General features: G+C 41.0%; 1 long non-coding RNA gene across 1 annotated transcript; it reads left to right on the plus strand.

The window, feature by feature from the left end:
- The first annotated feature begins 11,265 nt into the window (after window positions 1–11,265).
- Window positions 11,266–18,416, plus strand: LOC120867918. Its single transcript, XR_005722071.1, has 3 exons — window positions 11,266–11,276; window positions 17,703–17,713; window positions 18,296–18,416. It is a non-coding gene; the product is annotated as an uncharacterized LOC120867918 (long non-coding RNA).
- Window positions 18,417–18,632: the final 216 nt, after the last annotated feature.

An 18,632-nucleotide genomic window follows, 5' to 3' on the forward strand; every position in this document is an offset into this window, starting at 1 on the left:
GGACAACATCTGCTGCTTCCAGCACTTTACCCATACTAAATCTCCTGGCGATGTATGGGTATATAGTAGTGCCTAGAAAAAATGGAATTCTCTCATGAACATAGCAGGTGATGTCATGGATCACCTTTCCCAATTGTTCCAGTTGCCGCAACACCTCCATCCTTCCCCTTTGTCCTGAATAAGTGGGGGAGGCCTCCCGAACATTATCTCATAGGGGGAATACCCATGCAACCAGCGGGTCATTCTGATCCTCATTAACACTAATGGCAGCATGTCCATACAGGGGGCACCAATTTCTTGCACTCATTTTGCCAAAGTCACCTTGATAGTCTGGTTCATTCCCTCAACAATTCCTGAGCTTTGTGGCCTATATGCTGTATGTAGTTTCCATTTAATATTTACTGCTTTGCATACCAATTGGAGTAACTCAGCCACAAATGTAGGCCCATTATCTGATCCTATACTCAGAGGGAACCAAAACCTAGGAATAAGGTCTCTCAGCACACATCAGGCCACTTCTTTTGCTTTCTCAGTCTTGGTCGGGTAAGCTTTCACCTATTCTGTAAAAGTACATATCATCACCAGCAAATATTTGTATCCTTGGCATGGCTTTACCTCTAGTGAAGTCCACCTCTAGATTTTCAAATGGAGGGGTTCTCTTTAAGTGTAAAATGTCACGAGTTTTCCTAAATGGGTGGATTGATGGAAATCTGTAACCAGTTGAAATGCCAACCTAGAGGGGATGAAAATCTCCCATCTGAGACTTTCCACCATCTGTCCTCCTGCAGTGTTCCTTGCTCAATTCATGCCCAGGTGGTTTCTTCCTTGTCATAGACTGGGGCCACTTGGGCAGTTAGTAGGCTGGACACCACAGACATCCCCATAAGTTTGGGTGCTATATTGTCCTGGCGTGGCTGCTTGCTTTGCCACTGGATTGGCCAGACAGTTCCCTTTTGCCTAAGGTGTGTCTGCCCTTTGGTGGTCCCTACAGTGTATTACTGCCACTGCAGCAGATTCCCACACTGCTTCTAACAGCAGCAGAATTTCCTCTTTATCTTTTTATCTCCTTGCCAGTTGCAATTAATAGCCCCCTTTCCTTATATATCGGAGAAGGCGATGGTACCCCACTTCAGTACTCTTGCCTGGAAAATCCCATGGACGGAGGAGCCTGGTAGGCTGCAGTCCATGGGGTCACGAAGAGTTGGACATGACTGAGCGACTTCCCTTTCAATTTTCACTTTCATGCATTGGAAAAGGAAACGGCAACCCACTCCAGTGTTCTTGCCTGGAGAATCCCAGGGACGGGGGAGCCTGGTGGGCTGCCGTCTATGGGGTCACACAGAGTCGGACACGACTGAAGTGATTTAGCAGTAGCAGTTCCTTATATATGGCCCCATGTACATGTAAGGTAGTGAAGGCATACCATGAGTTAGTATATATATTTACCTTCTTACTTTTAGTCAATTTTAGGGCACATATAAATGCCCAGAGCTCTGCTTGTTGAGCCGACCAGTGTGTAGGGAGTCATCCTGCCTCGACTACTATATCCTTTGTAGTTACCATGTATCCACTTTTCCTGTGTCCCTGTTCCAAGTATCTGGTCCCATCTGTGTAGTAAGTCTCATCCAGTTGACTTTAAGGGGATATCTCTGAGGTCTGGTCAGCTAGAAAAGACTTCCTCTAGCATCTCCTCACAGTCGTGGTTGGGAGGGCCTTGGCTCACTGGCAAATGAATTGCTGGGTTTAGAGCCTGACAGGGTTCCACAGTTATTCGAGGACTGTCATATAAAAGTCTTTGACACTGTAACATTTGAGAAGTGGAAAGCCACTTTGCCCCAGGCCCTGTTAGAAGAGTGAAGATGGCATGTAGCACTTTTACTGTAATAGTCTGTCCCATAATCAGTTTGTCAGCCTCTTTTATTAAAATGGCAATAGCTGACATTACTCTCAGATATGGGGACCATCCAGAGGCTACAGGATCCAGCCTCTTGGATAAACAAGCCATAGGTCACAGCCATGAGCTATTGTTTGTGTCAGCACTCCTATGATACTTGTCCTTTCTCATGGATGTACAGAGTGAAAGGTTTGGTTAAATCAGGGAGGCCTAGTGTGGGAGCCTCTGTCACAGCCTTATGGGCTGGGCCTCAACCTTTAGCTCTATTATCACCGGAGGCAAGTTCAGGGGGTTACTTTCAGCCCGTACTTCAGTAAACAGGTTTGTTAGGGCTTTCAGGGTCCCCTCTGCCCCTGGATGACTGATATAGCTTCCATTCATCTTCCTTTGGTATTATCACAGACAGGAGGAGAGTCTCTGTTCCCACCTGCGATTTCAGGAGTGATTACTATCATCTGGGTGCTGGTAAGAGCTGAGAACCCCTCCATCTTTTGTTGGAGTTTCCTTCTAATATCTGGTATGACTGGGCCACAAAGGCAGCATTTATAGGCCTTTGATTTTCAGGGGTCTTTGGAGCAAAGGGTGTACTGTTGAAAGGCCTCACACAGTCTCATAACATTCTCTGGCGGTCTCGTCTGTTTTTTGGATCATGGTGTTAGTCTTGGCCATGTTAGTAGGCTTATGAGCCCCACTCTTGAGGCCTTGTATAATGGCCATCTTATACCGTTCCAAGGATTGCTTACCTTGGTCAGTAATGAAATCCCAGTCTGGTTTTGTGTCAGGAGTGGCTTCTCGGGCCAACTTTCAGGATCCAGCTGGCCCAGCCACTTATGTGCCCCTGTGAAGATCCAGTGTCTTCCTTCCATACTGAAGAGGGTGAGGAGCTGGCCTCTGTCATCCCACACTAGTCAGTGGGTCCTGAAAATAGTCTCCATTAGATGAATCATACCCTGTGTCTTCTCAGAATAGGGAGGGGTGTGCCTTTGCCTCGTTCAAGAGATCCATGGGAGAGAACGGCTGATAGTAAAGAGCAGTGGGGCCAGGATGGATGTGCCCATCTGGCCCCACCTGCAGTACTTCTTGGACCTCCCTAAGAGACATTTGCAAAACCTCTCTCTTGAGGTTCCTTTGTAGACCTCAGCTGCCTCTGAACACTTGGCTCTCCCTTTTTCCCCTCTTCTAAACTGGGGAGGGGTAGGTATAATGTTGGCAAAATACCTCCCATTGCACCTGGTGGTGTAGTAGGAGGGAGAGAAACCTCCTCCACTGGGGGAGGCGGATGAGGAAAGTCTTCCTTCTCTCTTGTCCCTTCCTTTTGTTCTGGGGGTCCCCTTCATGTTCCCTAGTATGGAGAGGGAGGTGGGAGTTCCTCCTCCTCCAGATCATCCTTTATCTTTTCTTGCTTGGATGCTGCCTGCACCAGCAAAATCTTGCTTTCTCCTTTTCCAAGATAGGGCCTCCTTACCTGATAAATCTTTCAATGGTAATACCTCTTGTGTTTTTCTCTCAGCATCCAGCCAAATCCAATCAATTAAGGCTTCCACGTACTCTTCCTTGCATAAGTCTGACCCTGGTGTGATCCAAGTCTGTCTTATCACAGATTGGTGCAGACAAGTGTACATCCAGAGCCACAGTTGGGAACAGTCCAGTCCTAAACAACATTTGGGAGGTCCCTGAATCTCTAAGGAGAATGGGAGAGTGTCACAGCAAAGGGGACTGTCCCTTGGAAACCAGAAAATATGTTGACAAATTATCAGCACAGATTCAGTTAACAGTTTTACTTAATTCAGTAAACAATTCCTCCACTGAGCCTACGAGGACACAGCCGCCACAGATTCATCCAGCTCCAAGGGGTTGGTCAGATCCATTCTTCCACTATTACAGTGGGACCTACTTGCGCACTTCCCTTCTGTCATCCACAGTCTTGTGAAGTCCACCTAGAAAGACAAGTTGCTAAAACAAGAGCTGATCCAGGGGAGGGGGCACCTCCCCCTCCTGGAGGCTCTTGTCCCAGCAAGCTGCAGGCGGAGGCTCAATGGCCCTACTTTTCTGAGGGCTTCCTGGCCAATGCATCAGAAATGTTGTAGAATCCAGAGTCACAAAACACATCTCAGAAGTAACTCAAGACAGTGGAATACAGTTTACTACACCAGTGGGTCCAAGGGGAATCACTTCCCAACAAGGACCCCAATTATTTTGGAGGATTCAGTTTTATACTCCCCACTACATGAATGGTTACACATTAGTAATTAGTTTTACAATATGCAGGTGTAGAAGAATTAACAATTACAACATGCAGGTGCAGGCACTGCTGTTAATCTAACTGAGACAACCTGACTTTTACTTCCAATCTTTGTTTTCCATCTGTGAGGAGGAGTTTCCTGGTTTTTCTTTAATGATGGTTAACAGGATTCAGGCCCAGGTCACATCATGCCTTAAGATGGCTGACAGCCTTCAAGAGGGAATCCCTCTTACCCTCCTTCAAGTAGCCCCAACACATGGAATTACTGACTGGTTCAAAATTGGGAAAGAAGTACGTCAAGTCTGTACATTGGCACCCTGCTCATTTAACTTCTTTGCAGAGTTCATATTGCAAAATATAGGGCTGGATGGATCACAAGCTGGAATCAAGATTGCCTGGAGGATTATCAACAACCCGAGATATGCAGATAATACCACTCTAAAGGCAGAAAGTGAAGATGAGCTAAAGAGCCTTTTGATAAGGGTGAAAGAGGAGAGTGAAACAGCTGGTTTATATCTCAATACTTAAGATTAAATTATGGTATCCAGTCTAATTAGTTCATGGGAAATGGAGAAAAAATGGAAAAAGTTGCAGATTTTAATGTTTTTTGGCTTCGAAATAACCACAGATGGTGACTACAGTCATAAAATTAAAAGACACTTACTCCTTGGAAGAAAACCTATGACAAACCTAGACAGCATATTACAAAGCAGAGACATCACTTTGCCAACAAAGGTCTGTATAGTCAAAGCTATGGTTTTTCCAGTAGTCATGTACAGATGTGAGAGTTGGACCACAAAGAAGGCTGAGCGCTGAAGAATTGGTGCTTTTGAATGGTAATGCTGGAGAAGACGCTTGAGAGTCCCTTGGGCTGCGAGGAGATCAAACCAGTCAATCCTAAAGGAGATCAACCCTGAAGATTCTTTGGCAGGACTGGTGCTGAAGCTGAAGCTCTAATACTTTGGCCGCCTGATGTAGAGTCGACTCATTGGAAAATATCCTGATTCTGGGATAGATTGAAGGCAAGAGAAGAAGAGAGCGACAGAGGATGAGCTGTTTGGATGGCATCACTGATCCAATGGACATGAGTTTGAGCAAACTCAGGGAGCTAGAGGACAGGGAAGCCTGATGTGCTGCACGCAACTGAGTAACTGAACAACAGTAACAAGAAAAAAATAGAGAAGACTCGAATTATTAAAATCAGAAATGAAAGTGGGGATATTACTACTGGTTCAACAGAAATAAAAAATAGAGTACTGCGATCAATTGTATGTCCCCAAATTGGATAAGTCTATGTAAAACAGACAAATTCGAAGAGACATAAAATCTACAAATAAGTAGAAAATCTGAATAGATCTAACTTGTGCTGTGCTTTGCTATCTGTTGAACAACCATTGACAGGAGGATGCTGGAACCCACCAAAAAAAGATACTACCCCCATCCAAAGACAAAGAAAAAGCCACAGCAAGATGGTAGGAGGGGAACAATCTCACAATAATATCAAATCCCATGCCTGGTGGGTGGGTGGCTCACAGACTGGAGAATAATACCAAAGAAGTTCTCTCACTCTTGTGAAGGTTCTAAATTCCACATCAGGCTTCCCAGTCTGGGAATCTGACAAAGGGACTGGGAAACCCAGGGAACCAGACCAGTAGGTTTTGATTATAGGCCTTGCAGAAGACTGGTGGAAAGAAAGATCCAGTCTTGGAGGGCATAACAAATTTTTTCTTGCACCAAGACCCAGAGAAGAGGAGCAGTGACCTCACAGGATATTGAGTGAAAACACCTGCTAGTGCTGGAGAGTCTCCTGTGGAGGCATGGATCAGCAGGGGCTCACCACAGGGATGGGGGCACAGGAAGTTTCCCCTTGGTGTAAACCCTCTTGGAGTCCTCCATTAACCCTACTATAGAGCACATGCAATGGACATGAACTTGGGCAAACTTTGGGAGACGGCGAGGGACAGAGAGGCATGGCATGCTGCAATCCATGCAGTCACAAAGAGTTGAATATGACTGGGCAACTGAACAGAAACAACAAGAGTACATAGACCCCAGGGCTGGGTCACCTCAGGCCAGAACACTATAGAGGTGGGAGGTGGGAGGGCAACCCCACCCATCAGCAACATTAAAACTGTACTGAGCAAGGCCCTGCTCGCCAGAGCAAAACCCAATTTTTACCATCACCAGTCCCTTCCTCAAAAAGCTAACTCAAGCCTCTTACCCTCAGCCATCAGAGGAAAGACAGAAAAAGCAAGAAGAAGCACAGTCTCACAACAGCTAAAATTAAAACTGTATTACAGAAAGTTAATTGTGATGGAAAAAGCAGAAAGTTATGTCCCAGATGAAGGGACAAGATAAAATCCCAGAAAAACAACTAAATGAAGTGGAGATAGGCAACCTTCCAGAAAAAGAATTTAGAATAATGACAGTGAAGATGACCCAGGATCACAGGAAAAGAATGGAGGCAAAGATTGAGAAGATGCAAGAAATGTTTACCAAAGACCTAGAAAAACTGAAGAACAAGCCAACAAAGTTGAATAATACACTAAAAGAAATTAATAGCAGAAAAACTGAGGCAGAAGAACAAATAAATGACCTGGAGGACAAGATGGTGGAAACCACTGCTACAGAACAGAATATAGAAAAAAGAATGAAAAGAAATGAAGACAGCCTAAGCGACCTCTGGGAAAACATTAAATGCACCAATATTCGCATTATAGGTGTCCCAGAAAGAGAAGACAGAGAGAAAGGACCTGAGAAAATATTTGGAGATAATAGCTGAAAACTTCCTGAACGTGGGAAAGGAAATAGTCAACAAAGTCCAGGAAGCACAGAGAGTCCCAGGAAAGATAAGCTCAAGGAGGAACACACCAAGACACAGACTATTCAAACTGACAAAAATTAAAGACAGAGACAAAATATTGAAAGCAACAAGGAAAAAAACAAAAACATACAAGGGAACTCCATTAGGCTATCAACAGTTTTCTCAACAGAAACTCTATGAGCTAGAAGGAAATGGCATGATATATTTAAAGTGATGAAAGGGAAGAACCTACAACCAAGAATTCTCTAACCAGCAAGACTCTCCTTCAGATTTGATGGAGAAATCAAAAGCTTTCCGGACAATCAAAAGTAAAGAGAATTCAGCACCACCAAACTAGCTTTACACAAAGGCTAAAGGAATTTCTCTAGGCAGGAAATAAGAGAAAAAAAAAAAAGACCTACAGAAAATAAATCCAAAACAATTCTTTAAATGGTAATAGGATCATACATATCTATAATTACCTTAAGTGTAAATGGATTAAATGCACCAACCAAACGATATAGAGTGGCTGGGGGGATGACAACAAGTGCATATATCACTTCCACTTACCACATCATTCTTCTTGACACCCTCTTGCCAAAGTGTATGCAATTATTTTATATTGTTGTTAATCATGTTCCTATTATGGCTTTGATTGTAATTATCTTTTATTTTTTTGGTCTGGCTATTGATTGTGAAAACTGATAAACACTTTTACTATTGTGATTATGTAGCTGTTACTCACTTAATACCATTGTATCATGATTGGTCAACAGAAAAATAATAGAACTCCATATCACCAAAACTAGGATCTAATAGAAAAACTTGTAATCATTTAAAAAAAATCCAGATGCATATCAGATTATCTTGAAATTTTTTGAAAAATACAAATACTCAGGTGTTGCTTTTTTTCTCAAGACCTCTAGATATGTTCCTAATGAACAGTCATGTTTAAAAAACAACTGGACTATATGATGATCTTTTACTTTTAGATAGTTTGTTTCACTTTTTCTATTTCATTTTCAGTGCTCCCATTTCACTTAGTTTATATTCTCCAATTTCTTTATCTCCTCTTCTTTATATTTGATGTTCTTTCTCAAGCCTTTATCAAGTGTAGTAGAAAAGCTTTTATATAAATATATATAAATATGTATAATATATACACTTTAGAAAGCTTATGAATTTTTGCCTAACTAAAATATTATGACATTTTGATTTAACTTGTTTGACTTAGTATAAATAGAATGCTAGATTTCTAATTAAAAAATAGATATGCAACAAGCAACAAAGGTTTACTGTATGGCATAGAGAACCACAGTAAATATCTTGTAATAATCTACAATGTAAAATTATTTCAAGCATAATATATGTGTGTCTGTATAACTGAATCACCTTATCGTGCACCTGAAACATAAGTCAACTATACTTCAATAAAAAAATATTTTTTTTAAAAAAAGAAGAAAATCTGAATAGTAAGGAGATTGAATCAGTAACAATAATAATAATTATAACCCTTCCAATGAAGAAGAGTCCTGGTCCTGATAACTTCCCTGGTGAATTATTCCCTGGTGAAACATTTAAAAAAGAACTAATACCAAATTTTGTCAAACTTTTACAAAAAAAATGAAGAGGAGGGAATACTTCCTAACTCATTCTATAAGGCCAGCATTGCCCTGATACCAAAGCCGGGCAAAAACTGTAGAAGAAAATTACAGAACACTGTCTCTTGTCTCAGTGATGAAAAAATCCTCAACAAAATACTAACAAAATGTAGTCAGAAGCATATTAAGATGATTATTTTCCAAGTAAGAGGTGAACAGACAAGTGAAGTGATTATACTGAGAAGTAGCTGCAGTTAATTAGGAGGAGAGCCAGAGAAAGACTATATTAAAACTATGAAGAAATTGAAAAAGGCTGGCCTTAGGGAAATAGTGGGAATGCACCAAGGAATGAATGACCATTTTCAGGAAGAGCCACTGTTCAGTCATGCATGCCAGTGAGTTTGGATGTGAGGATGTAGTGATGCTGCTTTTGGTGGGACAGTCTACTCTGAACTCCCTGATGATCACATCTGTTGCTTTTAAAACTTATGTAGAAGAGACATGTAGAGCTGCTGTGGAATTTGTCAATAATTACAATTGGATAATGGGCTAAAGATATATACTAATCAGACTGTAAATGGACAACTTTACTTTACTATGGAATGACAATATTAATTTTGGGGGATGTTGCCTTCTACTGAATTCCAAGTCAGTATGTTATATTGCCATTCAGTTCATGAGCAATTTACCTAGACCCAAAGTACAATTGTTGTGAACACTGGAACTGTGAATTTTGATAGTAACAAAAACACTGCTTCAACCAGAACTTCCTGTCAACTGCTCAGTCCACGCCTGAAAAATCTGGGTCAAAGATTGCAAGGATTTGCTTCCATTTTTAAGATTAGACTAGATGTTAAAGAGGACAACATTGTCCTTTTGGTCCATTCCAGCTACAGGAATTTATGTGAATTAATTCTTTTAACTGTAGAAACACTATGAACTAGTATGTACTGAAACTAAATTTCCTTAATTCTAAAAATTTCTAGCAGCCTCTTTTTTTAGGTGCTGCCATTTTGGATTGTGCCATTAAAGGCTTTAATGCTAGCTTTTGCATTCTTTATATAAATATTATACTAATGATATTCTTAAACATACGATCTTTATACTAACATACTTAATGTGAGCCCAGGCTATCACAGAAATTAAACTCCTCCATAATGCTTTATATGAGATATTAGCATAACAATTCTGAGAGGAAGTGGATTGTTAAAAAATTGTTGTTAGTATGTTAATTTTGTAATAAAATACTTGCCTATTTTCAGTAAACACCAGTAATGCTGTTTTAATATGACTTATTCAAACTAGTTCAATGAAAATATATTGATTCAGGTATGCATAACTGCTTTGACACTGCAATCATGTGTAGAGATATCTTTTTCATGTTAAGCAATGTCTTTTATGTTTGCCAATTTTCTTGTAGAGTGACTACATCTACTAAAGAGATACATGATATTCTGGTTGATACCTGAATATCTGATACATTTGGTGACTTAAAATCAAAGTTTCATAAAAATATTTTTTTCCTGTGAATGGTGGTAGGACTAATACATTAATGGGAGAGTAATGAACAAGAGTCCATCTTTGCAGGAAATGTTCCCTTGGTATCTCTAATTTTCTTGAAGAGATCTAGTCTTTCCCATTCTGTTGTTTTATTCTATTTCTTTGCATTGCTTGCTGAGGAAGGCTTTCTTATCTCTTCTTTTTATTCTTTGGAACTCTGCATTCAGATACTTATATCTTTCCTTTTCTCCTTTGCTTTTCGCCTCTCTTCTTTTCACAGCTATTTGTAAGGCCTCCCCAGAGAGCCATTTTGCTTTTTTGCATTTCTTTTCCATGGGGATGGTCTTGATCCCTGTCTCCTGTACAGTGTCACAAATGTCCGTCCATAATTCATCAGGCACTGTCTATCAGATGTAGTCCCTTAAATCTATTTCTCACTGTATAATCATAAGGGATTTGATTTAGGTCATACTTGAATGGTCTAGCTATTTGTAAGGCCTCCCCAGACAGCCATTTTGCTTTTCTGCATTTCTTTTGCATGGGGATGGTCTTGATCCCTATCTCCTGTACAATGTCACGAACCTTCATCCATAGTTCATCAGGCACTCTATCTATCAGATCTAGTCCCTTCATCTATTTCTCACTTCCACTGTATAATCATAAGGGATTTGATTTAGGTCATACCTGACCTGCCTCTTGAGAAACCTATATGAAGATCAGGAAGCAACAGTTCGAACTGGATACGGAACAAAAGACTGGTTCCAAATAGGAAAAGGTGTATGTCAGGCTGTATATTGTCACCCTGCTTATTTAACTTATATGCAGAGTACATCATGAGAAACGCTGGGCTGGAAGAAGCACAAGCTGGAATCAAGATTGCTGGGATAAATATCAATAACCTCAGATATGCAGATGACACCACTCTTATGGCAGAAAGTGAAGAAGAACTAAAGAGCCTCTTGATGCGTTGGCTTAAGGCTCAACATTCAGAAAACTAAGATCATGGCATCCGGTTCTATCACTTCATGGCAAACAGATGGGGAAACAGTGGAAGCAGTGGCTGACTTTATTATTTAGGGCTCCAAAATCACTGCAGAGGGTGATTGCAGCCATGAAATTAAAAGACGCTTCCTCCTTGGAAGGAAAGTTATGACCAACCTAGATAGCATATTGAAAAGCAGAGACATTACTTTGCCAACAAAAGTCGATCTAGTCAAGGCGATGGTTTTTCCGGGGGTCATGTATGGATGTGAGAGTTGGACTGTGAAGAAAGCTGAGCGCCAAAGAATTGATGCTTTTGAAGTGTGGTGCTGGAGAAGACTCTTGAGAGTCTCTTGGACTGTAAGGAGATCCAACCAGTCCATTCTAAAGGAGGTCAGCCCTGGGATTTCTTTGGAGGGAATGATGTGAAGCTGAAACTCCAGTACATTGGCCAACTCATGAGAAGAGTTGATTTATTGGAAAAGACTCTGATCCTGGGAGGGATTGGGGGCAGGAGGAGAAGGGAATGAAAGAGGATGAGATGGCTGGATGGCATCACTGACTTGAAGGACGTGAGTCTGAGTGAACTCCAGGAGATGGTGATGGACAGGGAGGCCTGGCATGCTGCGATTCATGGGGTCGCAAAGAGTCGGACACGACTGAGTGACTGAACTGAACAGAACTGAACTGAATTGTCTAGTGGTTTCCCCTACTTTCTTCAATTCAAGTCTCAATTTGGCAATAAAGAGTTCATGATCTGAGTCACAGTCAGCTCCTGGTCTTGTTTTTGCTGATGTATAGAGCTTCTCCATCTTTGGCTGCAAAGAATATAATCAATCTGATTTCAGTGTTGGCCATCTGGTGATGTCCATGTGTAGAGTCTTCTCTTGTGTTGCTGGAAGAGGGTGTTTGCTATGACCAGTGCATTCTCTTGCAAAACTCTATTAACCTTTGCCCTGCTTCATTCCGTATTCCAAGGCCAAATTTGGCTGTTACTCCAGGTGTTTCTTGATTTCCTACTTTTGCATTCCAGTCCCCTATAATGGAAAGGATATCTTTTTTTGGGTGTCAGTTCTAAAAGGTCTTGTAGGTCTTCAGAGAACCGTTCAACTTCAGTTTCTTCAACGTTACTGGTTGGGGCATAGACTTGGATAACTGTGATATTGAATGGTTTGCCTTGGAAACGAACAGAGATAATTCTGTCGCTTTTGAGATTGCATCCAAGTACTGCATTTCAGACTCTTTTGTTGACCATGATGGCTACTCCATTTCTTCTAAGGGATTCCTGCCCGCAGTAGTAGATATAATGGTCATCTGAGTTAAACTCACCCATTCCAGTCCATTTTAGTTAGCTTATTCCTAGAATGTTGACGTTCACTCTTGCCATCTCCTGTTTGACCACTTCCAATTTGTCTTGGTTCATGGACCTAACATTTCAGGTTCCTATGCAATATTGCTCTTTACAGCATAGGACCTTGCTTCTATCACCAGTCATATCCACAACTGGGTAATGTTTTTGCTTTGGCTCCATCCCTTCATTCTTTCTGGAGTTATTTCTCCACTGATCTCCAGTAGCATATTGGGCACACACTGACCTGGGGAGTTCCTCTTTCAGTATGCTATCATTTTGGTATGGACCAAACAGAAGCAGAAGATATTAAAAAGAGATGGCAAGAACACACAGAAGAACTGTACAAAGAAAGATCTTCATGACCACGATAATCACGATGGTATGATCACTCAACTACAGCCAGATATTCTTGAATGTGACGTCAAGTGGGTCTTAGAAAGCATCACTATGAACAAAGCTAGTGGAGGTGATGGAATTCTGATTGAGCTATTTCAAATCCTGAAAGATGATGCTGTGAAAGTGCTTCACTCAATATGCCAGCAAATTTGGAAAACTCAGCAGTGGCCACAAGACTGGAAAAGGTCAGTTTTCATTCCAATCCCAAAGAAAGGCAATGCCAAAGAATGCTCAAACTACCACACAATTGCACTCATCTCACATGCTAGTAAAGTAATGCTCAAAATTTTACAAGGCAGGCTTCAGCAATATGTTAACTGTGAACTTCCAGATGTTCAAGTTTGTTTTAGAAAAGGCAGAGGAACCAGAGATGAAATTGCCAACATCTACTGGATCATCAAAACAGCAAGAGATTGTCAGAGAAACATCTATTTCTGCTTTATTGACTATGCCAAAGCCTTTGACTGTGTGGATCATAATAAACTGTGGAAAATTTTGAAAGAGATGGGAATACCAGACCTCCTGACCTGCCTCTTGAGAAATATGTATGCAGGTCAGGAAGCAACAGTTAGAACTGGACATGGAATAACAGACTGGTTCCAAATAGGAAAAGGAGTACGTCAAGGCTGTATATTGTCACCCTGCTTATTTAACTTCTATGCAGAGTACATCATGAGAAATGCTGGGCTGGAAGAAGCATAAGCTGGAATCAAGACTGCCAGGAGAAATATCAATAACCTCAGATATGCAGATGACACCACCCTTATGGCAGAAAGTGAAGAGGAACTAAAAAGCCTCTTGATGAAAGTGAAAGTGGAGAGTGAAAAAGTTGGCTTTAAGCTCAACATTCAGAAAGCGAAGATCATGGCATCTGGTCCCATCGATTCATGGGAAATAGAGAGGGAAACAGTGGAGACAGTGTCAGACTTTATTTTGGGGGGCTCCAAAATCACTGCAGATGGTGATTGCAGCAATGAAATTAAAAGATGCTTCCTCCTTGGAAGGGAAGTTATGACCAACCTAGATAGCATATTGTAAAGCAGAGACATTACTTTCCCAAAAAAGGTCCGTCTAGTCAAGGCTTTGGTTTTTCCAGTGGTTGTGCAACCATGAAATTAAAAGATGCTTACTCCTTGGAAGAAAAGTTATGACCAACTTAGATGGTATATTCAAAAGCAGAGACATTACTTTGCTGACTAAGGTCCGTCTAGTGTAGGCTATGGTTTTTCCTGTGGTCATGTATGGATGTGAGTGTTGGACTGTGAAAAAGGCTGAGCGCCCAAGAATTGATGCTTTGAACTGTGGTGTTGGAGAAGACTCTTGAGAGTCCCTTGGACTGCAAGGAGAGCCAACCAGTCCATTCTGAAGGAGATCAACCCTGGGATTTCTTTGGAAGGAATGATGCTAAAGCTGAAGCTCCAGTACTTTGGCCACTTCATGCGAAGAGTTGACTCATTGGAAAAGACTCTGATGCTGGGAGAGATTGGGGCAGGAGGAGAAGGGGACAACAGTGGATGAGATGGCTGGATGACATCACGGTCTCGATGGACGTGAGTCTGAGTGAACTCCGGGAGATGGTGATGAACAGGGAGGCCTGGCGTGCTGAGATTCATGGGGTTGCAAAGAGTCGGACACGACTGAATGACTTAACTGAAATGATGTATGGATGTGAGAATTGGACTGTGAAGAAAGCTGAGCACCGAAGAATTGATGCTTTTGAACTTTGGTGTTGGAGAAGACTCTTGAGATTGCCTTGGACTGCAAGGATATCCAACCAGTCCATTCTGAAGGAGATCAGTCCTGGGTGTTCTTTGGAAGGAATGATTCTAAAGCTGAAACTCCAGTTCTTTGGCCTCCTCATGCAAAGAGTTGACTCATTGGAAAAGACTCTGATGCTGGGAGGGATTGGGGGCAGGAGGAAAAGGGGATGACAGAGGATGAGATGGCTGGATGGCCTCACCGACTCGATGAATGTGAGTTTGAGTGAACTCCAGGAGATGGTAATGGACAGGGAGGCCTGGCGTGCTGCAATTCATGGGTTCACAGAGAGTCGGACACGACTGACTGCCTGAACTGAACTGAACGAATAAGAAATGTAAAGATATGGGGTTGGAGCCCAAAGTAAAATCAGGTGGCCAAATGTTAAATTTTTAGTACCTATTTTCTACCTTATTAAAAAATATAGTATATTTTAAAGGTAATGTGTATAGTTGCCAAATACTCTCATGTGTCACATTGTTCCAAGAATGAATTTAAAGGTTTTCCACTTCCCTTCATGTTTATCACCTATATATATATATGTGTGTGTGTGTATATATATATAATATATATAACATATATACATTTATGCAAGAAATTATGAAGGTAAAATGTCAGCAATAAGCCTAATCCTACAAAAATTTTAAACAAAGCTATTCCTTTCTCTTTTTGACACCATTAACTTCAACGTCTTCAATGTCAATTTTAGGTCAGAAGTCTCTTGTATATGAGCCACCCTCCAAATAAGTGATTTTCCTCTATATTTTGTACTGTTGTTATATTTTAGTCATTTAATGCTAAAAATATTTAATGTTATGCCTTGTTCTTCCATATGACATTGAGCAAATAGAGCTGTTTTAAGACATATTTGTTAGGTTAAAACTCTTTGCCTTTTCAGAGGCAAAATAGAGAATAGCAGATCATTATAAAACTATAAACTTCAAAAGGACAAGTTGATTAGTTGATTAATTTTGTTTCACAACATCTAAAGGTAAATAACCCTAGTTTTAGCTGCCAATTAAATTTTAAACATCTTTTCTATTTTTTAATGCTTTAATGCTAGATATGCCTATTTTGTTTCTACACTGCAACTCAAAGCTAATCTTTTATCATTTAATTTAAAAACAAATAATTAATTTACTTTAGCACCAATCTACACACTATATTTATGGTATAATAATGAAAGAACATTAAATAATAGAAGAGTGGAATTGAAATTTAGACCACATCTTCCCACTGATCAGATATACTCATTATATCTTACTCAAAATTAGCTCATTTTTATTTTGGATTGACTTCTTAAACTACACTTAGTAATCATCAGATTGCCCAAACACCATTCTTTCCTATGTTTAAAAATAGTCTGAAAAACTTCATTTAACTAGCAACAGCTGAATTGAATAGTGTATGCCATTCAGTAGGTGTTGCATGTTTTAAGACTTGTATGTGAATTGTATATACCAGATTATTTATAAATTTTAAATAACTAGAACCATTCTTATATGAAATAGATTGTATTCTTTACAAGCTTATATTTTTGTAACTTGAAAAACTAAAGTAATATTTGCCCTGTGACAGGTTTTCTCAAAAGAAAAAGCATTATCCACTCTGACCAAGTCAGATTTATAAAATGAATCATTGGAGTATGTTACATAACAGTTCAGTTCAGTCGCTCAGTCATGTCCAACTCTTTGTGACATTAACAGGAAAAAACCATAAAGATTATCTCAATTGTTGCATAAAAAGCATTTTATGTTTTTTAACACATTTTTATGATAAAAAGTGCAATAAATTGTGACTAGACATAACACCTCAACATCAGTTCATTTCAGTCTCTCAGTTGTGTCTGAACTCTTTGCAACCCCGTGTCACAGCACGCCAGGCCTCCCTGTCCATCACCAACTACCGGAGTTCACTCAGAGTCTCGTCCATCTAGTCAGTGATGCCATCCAGCCGTCTCATCCTCTATTGTTCCCTTCTCCTCCTGCCCTCAATCCCTCCCAGCATCAAAGTCTTTTCCAATGAGTCAACTCTTCGCATGAGGTGGCCAAAGTACTGGAGTTTAAGCTTTAGCATCATTCCTTCCAAAGAACACCCAGGGCTGATCTCCTTTAGAATGGACTGGTTGGATCACCTTGCAGTCCAAGGGACTCTCAAGAGTCTTCTCCAACACCACAGTTCAAAGCATCAATTCTTTGGTGCTCATCCTTCTTTACAGTCCAACTCTCACATCCATACATGACTACTGGAAAAACCATAGCCTTGACTAGATGGACCTTAGTCGGGCAAAGTAATGTCTCTGCTTTTGAATATGGTATCTAGGTTGATCATAACTTTTCTTCCAAGGAGTAAGTGACTTTTAATTTCATGGCTGCAATCACCATCTGCAGTGATTTTGGAGCCCAAAAAACTAAAGTCTGACACTGTCTCCACTGTTTCCCCATCTATTTCCCATGGAGTGATGGGACCGGATGCTATGATCTTCGTTTTCTGCATGTTGAGCTTTAAGTCAACTTTTTCACTCTCCTCTTTCACTTTCATCAAGAGGCTTTTTAGTTCCTCTTCACTTTCTGCCATAAAAGTGGTGTCATCTGCATATCTGAGGTTATTGATATTTCTCCCGGCAATCCTGATTCCAGCCTGTGCTTCTTCCAGCCCAGCGTTTTTCATGATGTACTCTGCAAATAAGTTAAATAAGCAGGGTGACAATATACAGCCTTGACGTACTCCTTTTCCTATTTGGAACCAGTCTGTTATTCCATGTCCAGTTCTAACTGTTGCTTCCTGGCCTGCATGCAGATTTCTCAAGAGGCAGGTCAGGTGGTCTGGTATTGCCATCTCTTTCAGAATCTTCCACAGTTTATTATGATCCACACAGTCAAAGGCTTTGGCATAGTCAATAAAGCAGAAATAGATGTTTTTCTGACAGTCTCTTGCTGTTTCAATGATCCAGTGGATGTTGGCAATTTGATCTCTGGTTCCTCTGCCTTTTCTAAAACCAGCTTGACTGGAGTTGCAAGGACCCAGGGGATCACCTAATGCAAGAAGCCAGCCACCTAAGACTCTCTTTGTCAAAGGTCTCTCTGAAGATACCACAGAAGAGACGTTAAAGGAGTCCTTTGACGGCTCTATTTGAGCAAGGATAGTCACTGACCAGGAGACTGTATCCTCCAAAGGGTTTGGTTTTGTAGACCAACAGCAAGGAAGATGCCAAAGCTGCCAAGGAGGCCATGGAAGATGGTGAAATCGATGGAAACAAAGTCACTTTGGACTGGGCCAAACCTAAGGGTGAAGGTGGCTTTGGTGGCCGAGGAGGAGGCAGAGGTGGCTTTGGAGGCCAAGGTGGTGGCAGCGGTGGCTGAGGAGGCTTTGGTGGCAGAGGCTGGGGAGGCTTTGGAGGGCGAGGAGGCTTCTGAGGAGGCAGAGGAGGAGGAGGAGACCACAAGCCACAAGGAAAGAAGACAAAGTTTGATTATTTTCTTCTATCCCTGTCTCTCCCTCTTCCATTTGAAAGAAAGGACTCTGGAGTTTTTACTCTGTTACCTGATCAATGACAGAGCCTTCTGAGGACATTCCAAGACAGTATACAGCCCTGTGGTCTACTTGGAAATCCGTATAGATAACATTTCAAGGGAGATAACCCTGTTGGTGTTGACTGGATATTCGTATAAACTTTTTAAAGAGATGAGTGATAGAGCTAACCCTTATCTGTAAGTTTTGAATTTATACTGTTTCTTCCCATGTACAAAATAATTTTTTTCCTACGGAGTTTTTTTTTTTTTTTTGGCGTTGGGGGGTGTAAAGGAAAGCAGAATGTTTTATCATGATTTTTGCTTCAGCAATTTTGGGACAGATGAAAAGTCCTAGAACTCTGGAAAAAAAAAAAAAAACCAGCTGGAACATCAGGAAGTTCACGGTTCACGTATTGCTGAAGCCTGGCTTGGAGAATTTTGAGCATTACTTTACTGGCGTGTGAGATGAGTGCAATTGTGTGGTAGTGTGAGCATTCTTTGGCATTGCCTTTCTTTGGGATTGGAATGAAAACTGATCTTTTCCAGTCCTGTGGCCACTGCTGTTTTCCAAATTTGCTGGCATATTGAGTGAAG

This window comes from Oryx dammah, unplaced genomic scaffold (genome assembly GCF_014754425.2).
Source record: "Oryx dammah isolate SB20612 unplaced genomic scaffold, SCBI_Odam_1.1 HiC_scaffold_9, whole genome shotgun sequence".
In the NCBI taxonomy this organism is placed as follows: domain Eukaryota; kingdom Metazoa; phylum Chordata; class Mammalia; order Artiodactyla; family Bovidae; genus Oryx; species Oryx dammah.